The following is an 11,683-nucleotide window of genomic DNA, read 5'->3' on the forward strand; positions in this document are numbered from 1 at the left end:
TTTAAGGGCATCTTTAGGGAGTTTATGGCCCATGAACCATCCCTAAGGGAGTTCACGGCCGTGAACTCTCATTCTTTGAGTTTATTGAAGTTTCAAGCCCTTAATACCTTCCTAGCACTTTATAGTAATAATCTAAGGCCATTTGGGGAATAAAAACCAATATTTTGGCATGTTTGAAGGTGTTTACGGCCTTGACACATGTATAGGCTGTAAACTCCTTTTACCCCTTCATTTCATTGTGTTTAATTGATCTAAACCCGAAATAGCAAGCCCCTAATTCATGTATTAAGCCTAAGGGTGTTTTAGGAGTGTGTTTGGGGCATTTTGACAAGGTTTAGAGGTGTTTACGGCCTAAGCATGAGCTTGGGTCGTAAACTCTCTTTTATGCCCTATATTGATTGTTTTAAATGAGAAAACACTCCTAGGCTAAATCCTCAATTTATTTCCAAGCTTTTAGGGACAAGTTATGGTCTTTTTGGCCTCAATTAAGGTGTTTACGGCCTAAAGAGGATCTTAGGCCGTGAACTCCTTTTCAACAGCTTAAATGGTCGAAATTTAAGCTATAATCACGAGTCATAATGTTTAGAACAAGCTAGGGTAAGTGGACTTACGATTTGGAAGCGTTTGGTTGCGGATTCGGGTAAAAAACGAGTCTAGAGAGAGAGAGTATAGAGAGAGAGGGTGGAAAAGGCTCAAATGGAGTTTACACCCACTTATATATGGATGGGAGTTGGAGCTCAGTGATATTCTACCCGATACTGTCGTTTAACGGGGCTTTTGGTCGCATCCGATTTAGTGATCGTGATAATAAAAACTAACTTTTCCATTTAAGTGGAAATGTGTGTTATGTGTTTTTATTTCCTTTTATCATGACTTAACGGCATATTAAATATAAACAAATGAAATGTTTACTTAATTGATGACCTCTAATTAATGGAACTTTTATAAACTGGAATATTTCCGTTAACGGTAACGGGGAAATGTAACGGAACAACTTGGGTTGTCACACAATAAGACTGTTTTTACTAGTAATCAAATGCGTTTTTAAGGTTAGATTGTTGTTAAACTAGTTCAAAACTATGTTTCAACTACTTTTCTTTTAAAAATATATCTATATTAATTAATTTATATAAATAAGACTTGAAGGACTTAGGACCGATAGCTGGCCTTATTTCCTGTTCTTGTTTGATGTGGTTTTAGGGTATTGGTTGTCCGTCCGACTGTCGTTGAATTCTTAATTATATATCATATATATTTGTGTTGGATATGAATGTTTTTATCTTATTCGTTATTACTATTGATCAGAAGCAAGAATTCACATACTCTATTTAACTATAATAGGTATAGTTAAGGCTACTACTAGTTACCTCTACTACTACTATACACACCATAAACTGCTAATATTACAAGCTAATGCAAGCATAAGAGAACATTCTACTTACTATACTAAAAGACTATCAAACTAAAGCATAAGATAATTCACTAATACAAAGAATATCACACTATCTCCGTATAAGGCACCCTACTGCACTCACACCATGTGACCAGGGCTTCCCGAAAGGAAAGCAACACTACATGTATAGAACTATACGGAGCTGACGCTTTTACATCCCGATTGTTAACTACGGTCTGTGCCGACTAGGCTAGGGGTGGCACTACATTACTTCACTACGCATTATTGGGAAGGTCATCGGTACTCTACTAATTCACAATTGGTCATATGAGAAGTTAAACCTTCATCCAAATAAATACACTAAGACTTAAGGTCTGAATTAATATCCCGAAGAAATTAAAGATCTATTACTAACTAAAGTTACAACACTACTACTGTAAACAAGCATAACTTTTCTTCAGCCATATTACTTACATGAGATTTATTATCACACTTTTACAATTGAAGGTTTCAACAATATTACTTTTACACACTGAAAAGATTGACTTACAAATGTACTTTCTGGAAAATATAGGATTTTCTAGGGATTTCTACTACTCATAAATACAAATTTCAGTTTTTATACTATAAGTTTGCAAACACTTTTATACTACAATGACACTAAACTCTTATAAACTCACCAACTTTATGCTCATATTCATTTTCAAAATAACTTGTATCCTCAGGTCAAAGATAGATAGGTACAGGGCAGCTTTTGGAAGAAGATGGAGCATATACAAGACTCATCTATTATTTTGTTATACTTTTGGTGTCTATTAAACTTTACATAACACAATTGTAGTTATTATCACTATATATAAGAAATGGTTGTTGTTTATTGTTTTTACTATTATGCAATTGTAATGATACTGTACATGACGTCCTCCACCCCAGAACGTATTCCACCGTTCTCGGTTTTGGGATGTGACAGATTGGTATCAGAGCATTGTTTATAGTGAATCAAGTATATCAACCCATAAATGATATACGAACTATAAACACTTCGGGACTAAAACACTCTGACCAAGAATATATACTTTTAAATAGTAAAATATTTAATTAAGTATATACATATACATTCACCAATACAAAGGGTCAGTATCATTCTAGAACAGAACAGAAGTGTTATAGATTGTTGAACAACACAATTAAGCTTAGAGACATATAGTCACATCTGGGTGGATGTAGCCTGATCAACTACATCTCTCTAGGAGTGACTAGCATGTGCCTAAGAATAATTGTGGAGTTGCAACAAGTCTAAAAACTTATCAACACTACCACAAGCTTGTTAGAATAAGAATACTACAGGAGTATTCTGCACTCTACTAACTACATATGTGATAACTAAAAGGATCGTTACTAGTAGGACAATAATTTCTAAGTGGATACACCATGGTTACATGTGACTAGGGCGCTATAGACTCAGAATCTGTGACCTTTGCTTCATTTCCTGTTCTTGTTTGATTGGGGATCTGGAGTTAGGGTTGCTTATTTGAAGGACTATCTTGCTTCGGTTACATGTAATTGGTATGCACTACACAAGTATTGGCTCGACTAATAATGATCCATCTTATAAGTATCCTAGATTAGTACGTCTATTAACCTTTTCTTTCCCCCTTTCTCGCGTAGTTAGCATGGCTGGCTTCCACCATCCCGGCGATCCGTATTATCCAAACCAGGGAAATAGAGGATGGCTCGACGAGGAGCCAGAAGATGATCACCCGATCCCTTTGGATGATCACCATGCTGAAGACTTCTCGGATAGCTCCAGCTCTGAGCCAGAAGTTAACAACCTGCCCCCACTAGCTCCAAATCCTAACCCCCGTCAAGTGTTTCGAGGCCCTACTCCCATGTGGGCAATAACCCTGAACCGATGGAGCGATGAGCAGGGTCAAATGGTACCTTTCGATGGAGATCGAAGATTCTACAACATAAGCGAAGGAGGATCAGCGGACCGAGTCTTGCCCATTATGGTCCGAAGGATTTACAGGAATGTCGAGCAAGGTCAAGCAGCAATTGGCCGAGTTGTGGAGGTTTATGCCAACTCAAACCTCAACACAGTTCGCATCCACCAACTGGAAGAAGTTATGGTTAGGACAAGGAGGACCAACAAGGCTCTGCAGCAACAGCTAGTTGCATCTCGAGCCGAAGTTAGAGAACTCCGAGCACGTCAGAGGGTTTAGGAGAGACACCTTCAGGAAGTGGTTCGCTTATTAGATGATCTTAGGGTTCGTCCAACGAATGCCCGTCGTCAGTAGAAGATGTCTACCTGTCTTTCCCTTTTGTTTAAGGAATAGCCTTTCTCTTTCTATGCTCGGTAGAGCACTTGTTTGTAAACGTTCATGACCTTGAAAGTACTCTAATTGGACCTCTAGGCTGCCAACATTTTCCTTATGATTTGATGTAAGACCTACTGTTAGGTCATTTTTCCTGAACCCATATTACATCATTAATATCATTAATATTGACAGTTAACTACTCTATTGCTATGACTCTCTCTCTGATTTTGAACTATGTTGATTTAATCCATGAAACACTCTTATCATACTTGCAATAGACTCTTACTATTGCTATCAATTCTATGAATTTTCAATAAAAGATGCCTCCTCGCAAGCGCCCAACCAGAGGCAGACCAACAACTCATACCCCTCCCCCACCACCCCCCTCATATGCAGTTCGATCCAGTGTTGTTTCAAACAGCTATAACTGTAGCTGTGATGGCAGCCATAGCTCAAATGAACTCTGGTGATGCGAGCGGTGGCAACTCTAGATTTGGTGAAGTCCATCAAAGAGTGCAGAGATGTACTTATAAGGACTTCATGAACTGCAAACCTACCTTCGCCGATGGTACCGAAGGAATTTTTGCATTGTCTTAGTGGTTCAAAAGAACTGAGGCTGTCTTTGAAATGTGTTCATGTCCCGAGGAGAGCAAAATAAAATTCGCTACTGCCACCCTCACTAATAGGGCTCTGACATGGTGGAATGGCCACATCAGTGCACTCTCTTTGATAACAGCCAACACCATGGGCTGGGACACACTAAAGGACCTCATGAGAAGGGAGTACTGCCCTAGGGGCGAAATTCAGAAACTTGAGGAGGAACTCTGGAACCTCAAGATGAAAGGGACCGACATAACAACTTACACAGCTAGGTTCTGCGAGTTGGCGGCTATGTGTCCCAACATGATCCCCTCGGAGAGCAAGAAAATCGAATGAAACATCTGGGGTTTAGTGCCCCTGTATCAAGGAAATGTTATATCCTCTAATCCTGCAACCTTTGATAGCACCAAGGAGTTGGCCCATAGATTGATCGATCATGAAGCTCCTCCCACTCCAGCAACAACAACTACAACTGCCACTGTACCACCCAAATCATCCGACAACAAGAGGAAACGTGGGGATCGGAAGAAGGACAAAAGAACTCAATCTTCTTCCAAAAACCAACAGATCGTGGTTGTCCATGCTGCCACCACTCCTGCTACTCCTGCACCGACAAAAGCTTATGTTGGGAACCTGCCCAAGTGTCCCAAGTGCCCCTTCCATCATTACAGCCCCTACCGTGAATTACAATGCACCAACTGCGGCTGGAAGAGCCATACTGTTCGATTGTGTAGAGCCCCACCCAAACCTATCACGCAAGTCCTTAGTCAGGAGTGACCCAGACCTGTTATGGCTGCAGTGAAGCGGGCCATTTCAAGAAGAACTGTCTGAATGCTGGGAATATGGAACGAACTGGAAGACTACTTGCTATTGGTCACAATGAAGCAATAGGAGACCCCACAGTAGTCACGGGGACGTTCCTTCTCAACAACTCTTATGCCTGTGTCTTATTCGATAGTGGTGCAGAAAGAAGCTTCATAAATCAAAACATTAAGCACTTACTTAAACAATCCCCGTAACCACTAAAAGAAACATTCGTCGTAGAGATGGCTAACGGAAAGACCGAAAGCTCTAACGAAATTTACATAGGTTGTACCCTCACGTTAGACGATCATTCATTCCCAATCGATCTCATACCGGTCTCGATCAAGAGTTTCGATGTCATTGCTGGCATGGGCTAGTTGAGTCTTCATCGCACTGATATTCTATGCTTCGACAAATCCATCCGCCTAAATCAACTGAATCGCGAAACTCTGTTAATCTACGGAGACAAACTCGGTACGAGCCTTCGTATCATCTCAAGTATTCAAGCCCATAAGTACTTGCGTAAGGAATATTGCGCCTTCCTTGTACATGTCGTCGACTCAAGCCAAAAAGTGAAAGATCCAAAAGACATCCCTGTTGTATGCAATTTCCCTGACGTCTTTCTGGAAGACCTTCCAGGTTTACCTCCCAAACGTCAAGTTGAGTTCAGAATCAACCTAATCTCAGGAGCTACTCCCAAACGTCAAGTTGAGTTCCATATGTGCATCGATTATAGGGAGCTCAACAAACTCACGGTCAAAAACCACTACCCTCTTCCTCGTATAGACGACCAATTCAACCAACTACAAGGGGCGAGTTACTTTTCCAAGGTTGATCTTAGGTCCGAGTATCACCAGTTACCAGTCCTTGAGGAGGATGTTCTGAAGACAGCCTTTCGAACTCGTTACGGGCACTACGAGTTCATAGTGATGCCCTTCGGACTGACTAACGCACCCACAGTGTTCATGGACTTGATGAATAGGGTGTGTCGTCCATACTTAAACCAGTTCGTCATCGTCTTTATTGATGATATACTCGTCTACTCTCGGAGTGAGGAAGAGCACAGAAATCATCTACGACGAGTCTTGGAAACCCTGCGATCGGAGAAGTTATACGCAAATTTCTCTAGGTGCGAATTTTGGATCCGAAGAGTTGAATTCTTAGGACACGTGGTTAGTGAGGAAGGAATCAATGTAGACCCGTCCAAAATTAAAGCCATCGAGAACTGGTCAGCACTAAAGATGCCTACGAAAATTCGTCAGTTTCTAGGCCTCGTTGGCTACTACCACAGATTCATTTAGAACTTCTCTCGGATTGCGAAACCTCTCACTACGTTAACACAGAAATGCGTACCATTTGACTGGGAAGAGAAACAGGAGAAGGCATTCTAGACCCTGAAGTGAGCCCTTGCAGCACACCGGTGTTATCCCTTCCCGGAGGAACATAAGATTTTGTGGTATACTGCAACGCATCGAAACAAGGGCTCGGTTGTGTCTTGATGCAACAAGGTAAGGTCATCGCCTATGCCTCAAGATAGCTGAAGACACACGAGATCAACTACACCACGCACGACCTCGAGTTAGGGGCAGTTGTATTCGCTCTGAAGATCTGGAGACATTACCTCTATGGAACGAAGAGCACAATATACAGTGACCACAAAAGCCTCCAACACATACTGAACCAAAAGGAGCTCAATATGAGGCAACGACAGTGGGTCGAACTACTCAATGATTACGACTGCGAGATTCGCTATCACCCGGGAAAAGCCAATGTAGTAGCAGAGGCGCTAAGTAGAAAAAAGTATTTTGGCCGAAGAGTCAAGTCACTAACAATGACTATCCGTTCACATCTATCCGCACAGATTAAGGAGGCTCAACTCGAAGCCTTAAAGCCCGAGAATGTGGCGGGAGAGTCCTTGTGTGGAATGGATAAGAACTTGGAGGTCAAGGGTGACGGAGCCTATTATCTCATGGACCGAATGTGGACCCCGCATCGCGGAGATTTTAGAGACTTGGTCATGAAGGAAGCACACAACACTCGATACTCTGTTCACCCAAATTCAGATAAGATGTATATGGATCTCAAAAAGCTATACTGGTGGCCTAACATGAAAGCAGAGATTGCTACCTCCGTGAGTAAATGCCTTACTTGCGCAAAGGTCAAGGTTGAATACTAGAAGCCATCAGGTCTCCTCCAACAACCAGAGATACCGGAATGGAAGTGGGAGAGGATCGCCATGAATTTCATAACCAAGCTAACCAAGACAACGGGTGAATTGGATACCATATGGGTCATCGTTGACAGATTGACCAAATCCGCGCACTTCCTACCCATCAAGGATACAGACAAGATGGACAAACTCACAAGAACATACATTAAGGAGATAGTTCGACTGCATGGTGTCCCTGTATCTATTATCTCGGATAAAGATAGTAGGTTTACTTCGAGATTTTGGTAATCACTGCAAAAAGCATTAGGGACGAGGCTGGACATAAGTACAGCCTACCATCCGCAGACTGACAGACAAAGTGAGAGGACGATCCAAACTTTAGAAGATATGCTACGAGCCTATGTGATTAACTTTGGTAAGTCGTGGGATACACACTTACCCCTTGTTGAGTTCTCCTACAACAATAGTTATCACACGAGCATCAAGGCAGTCCATTTGAAGCCCTCTACTGCCGGAAGTGCAGATCCCCTCTATGCTGGGCTGAGGTGGGTGACACTCAGTTAGCTAAAGGAAAATTTCCTGACAATGCTCTCACGGGTCTGGAAATCATCCGAGAAACGATCAAGAAGATTGTACAGATTCGCGAATGATTAAAAGTTGGAAGGGACCGACAGAAAAGCTACGCAGACAAACGACAAAAACCTTTGGAATTCCAGGTGGGAGATTGTGACAACCCGATATTTCGAGACAATGTAATGTAAAACCAATCAAATTTAGATCAAAATATAACTTTCCTAAAATCTTATTTGGGTTAAATAAAGTAGTAGGAATCGTATCAAGGTTTTCGTACATATAAAGAACCCTAAAATCCGAGTTATAACGAAGAAGTTATGACCAACCGAAGATTCTCGGCAAAACCAGCAACATCGATTAAACGAAAAACACGAAGTTTCAATACAATAGTTTTTAGCCTTAAGTATCTAAATGAAAGTTATAGATAACCTCAAACCGTGAGCGTACATAAAAAGAACGTCCAAATCTGACTTCGTATGAGAAAGTTATGATTTTTCCAAGATTCGGGTATAGCAGTAGACAGCTAAAAACTCGAAATAGAGCTCGAGATTCTTTTGACCAAAACAACCTAAATGAGAATCTAAGGTCTCAACATTAGTAGCGCAACAGCGAAAAGTCTGACGAAAACGGACACCGGATGAAGAAGTTATGGATTTTTAACGGACTTTTCATGTCCCGGCCCGTTAGAAGTAAATAATTAAAAATAAATTCAAAATTTGCCGATGAAGTCTAAACGAGAGTTGTAGATAACATTTTCAGCTACGCGTGCATATAAAGAACTTGAAAACGGAGTTCGTATGCGAAAGTTACGGATTTTACAAGTTCGGGGTCCAAAATCCGAGGCTGTCAGGGCCCCATGACGTGGCACAGCTTGGCCGCGACCCGGCAAGTGACTGAGGGCGTCCAATCAACGGAAGGGGATAAGGCTTGCTCCCCACGATGTGGCCAACCTTAGCCATGACATGGCACACCAGAAATGCCCGTATAAATATAACTCTTGGGGTGCCGGGTTTAGGTGCTCCATTCTTCCATCTCTCTTGCTGAAACTCTGCGGTTAAGCTCCCGAAGCCCTGGTTTTCACCTTCAAGTCCCGAAGGAAGGTTTTGTGTTCCCGAGATTCCCGAGATTTTCCCCCGCTTTCAACTCTTCTTGTCAAAGTTCTGCTTGATTCTTCTCTAGACTATTTCAAATCAACCACTTCAATCATGTGAGTTCATACTCCTTAACTAATGTTTTAAACTCTTTTTAAATGTTTTATGGGGGGGGGGGATAAAAGTAGAATCATGCTACTTATTATGTCAATCACATGTGATTAGTAAGTAGGATTATATTACTTATTACATCAATCACATGTGATTAATATACAACATTCAAATGATTTGGCTACTCATTAGCCGTTTTATCAAACAGTTTCCTTCAAATGACTTTTTATAAACATTTTATACGTTTTAAACTCCTTTTTACACTGTACAGCTTACTCCGTACATTACCTTTCAAACTTATTTACAACTGTGTTTCAAACAAATGTTTCCTTATACTTAAACTGTTTTATTAAACGTATGCCTTCAAATTGTTTTACAGATTGACATCAAGTCGATCTTTTCTTAAAATAATACTTATATTTCAAATGTCTTACAAAACTTATTTATGCTTTTATATTATAAATTGCATGCCTCTATATGTATGGTTATATAAGAAATGTTTAAAAGACTTAGGAAGGCTATCCACCCTATTTCCTTTTCGCGCCTTGAGATGTGGTCTAGTGGGATATCGGGTATTCGTCCGAAAGTCGTTTAAATATTAGTTATATATCATGTGTACATATATAGTCATAAAAGGTCCTTTCAGTTTAACATATGCCCTTGGGTAGCGAGGGTATACATCCATATCCATACTTACCAGATAGATTACTAGTAAACTACCATATGGGTAGTTTAGGAAGATACTAGAATAATTACTAGAACGCGATATCATATAATGAGTCAGTTCATTCATGAGTCAATACTTTCTAGAACTTTTCAGTACATTACATATACAACTATACTAGGACGAGAACATATACAACTATACTAGGACGAGCTATACTAGAATGACTACATTACTATACTTGCTAGATAGAGAGAACACACATTACAGCTAGCACACGTAGAACATTACAGTACACTACTGTACTATTACATGATCACACTTACATGAGTACAATTACATGATCACATATACATGAGTACACTTACATATACATAGAATAGACGTCACTAGGGGCTATAGCACGGAACCAGTTCAGGATCTAACTATACTGATGAATCACACCGCAATTGTGATAGTTATATCGAGTATACATGATCATTAGTAATGTGGATGCTCACGGCTTGCATTCATGCAGGGGTCGTGGGTAGGTCCCAAAATCCCTTTGATAGGGGAGCGTATAGTCTGGGATCTAGACATCACATTATACCTTATCCCTCAAATAAGGCAGTTGAGTATCGATGTAGTTATTTATATCAAATACTACAGTACTTGGAAGTATTACCCTTGATTTAAGGTAATAGGTACGGTTGTAGTTCGACACTACACCATAGTACTACATTGATTTTTCCATTACATATTTTTAGTGATAACCTCACTTAAACATTAATGTACAAACTATATTTTTGGATAATGATAGTTATACTTTGGAAAATACATCCTCTTACAAGAGACACACAGACACAGAATAGTTAGGTCTTGGTAGAAGACACCTTCATATACTAGAAGGAATCATAGGGATTCTAGGGTTTTTCAAACACTTACAATTCATATACACTTTCAAATTCTTACAATACATAGACTTACAAATTCTTACATACAAATTAAGACACTAAATACTTATGATCTCACCAGCTTCAAAGCTGATACTCGCTTTCAAAATTACTTGTATCCTCAGGTCATCATAGACAGGTACCGATGCAAGGAGAAAGGAAGATGGAGCTTGTTCAAGACTTATCTTTCATTTTGATTTATGCTTTAGTGTTTATCAAAATTTGACAGAATACAATTGTATAATAATTATTTTATTAAGGCAATGGATGATGTTGTTGCTTGTTTACTACTTTACATTGTTGTTGATATTATACATGACGTCCTCCGCCCCAGAATGTTTCCGCCGTTCCTGGTTTTGGGGTGTGACAGATTGGTATCAGAGCATTGTTTATAGTGAATTAAGTATATCAACCCATAAAAGATATACTAACTATAAATACATAAGGGATTAAAAATACTCTGACCAAGAGTTTATACTTTAAATAGTAAAATATTTAAGTAAATATACGTGCTGCATTCATACTAAAATCAGTGTCACTAGGACAGTACAAAAGAATTACGATTGTTGGACAACACAAGTGGGCTTAGAGACATATGGTCAAAATTGGGAAGATATAGCCTGATCACCTATATTATCCGAGGGTTGACTAGCATGTGCCTAAGCTTAAGTGTGTGGTTGCAACAATGCTAAAATCTTACCAACCCTACCACAATGAGAACAATAGTACATAACATTAAATTTTAAAATACTATAGGAGTATTTGGTGTTACTAGAAGTACTTTATACTTGAGAACTAAAACGGGATCTTCATTTCTAAGTTGATAGTTGCTAAGTGGATACACTAAGGCTATATGTAATTAGGATGTTATAGACTTAGAATCTGTGATAAGTTTGCCTTACCCCTATTCTGTGTGAATTTGGAAATTAAGGTCACTTATTCGAAGGTCTATCCTGTTTAGATTACACATAGCTAGTATGCACTTCACAAATAGCGATGTAACTAATAAAGGTTTTCTAAATAATTA

Source organism: Lactuca saligna, chromosome 6 (assembly GCF_052625555.1).
Source record: "Lactuca saligna cultivar CGN05327 chromosome 6, ASM5262555v1, whole genome shotgun sequence".
Lineage (NCBI taxonomy): Eukaryota > Viridiplantae > Streptophyta > Magnoliopsida > Asterales > Asteraceae > Lactuca > Lactuca saligna.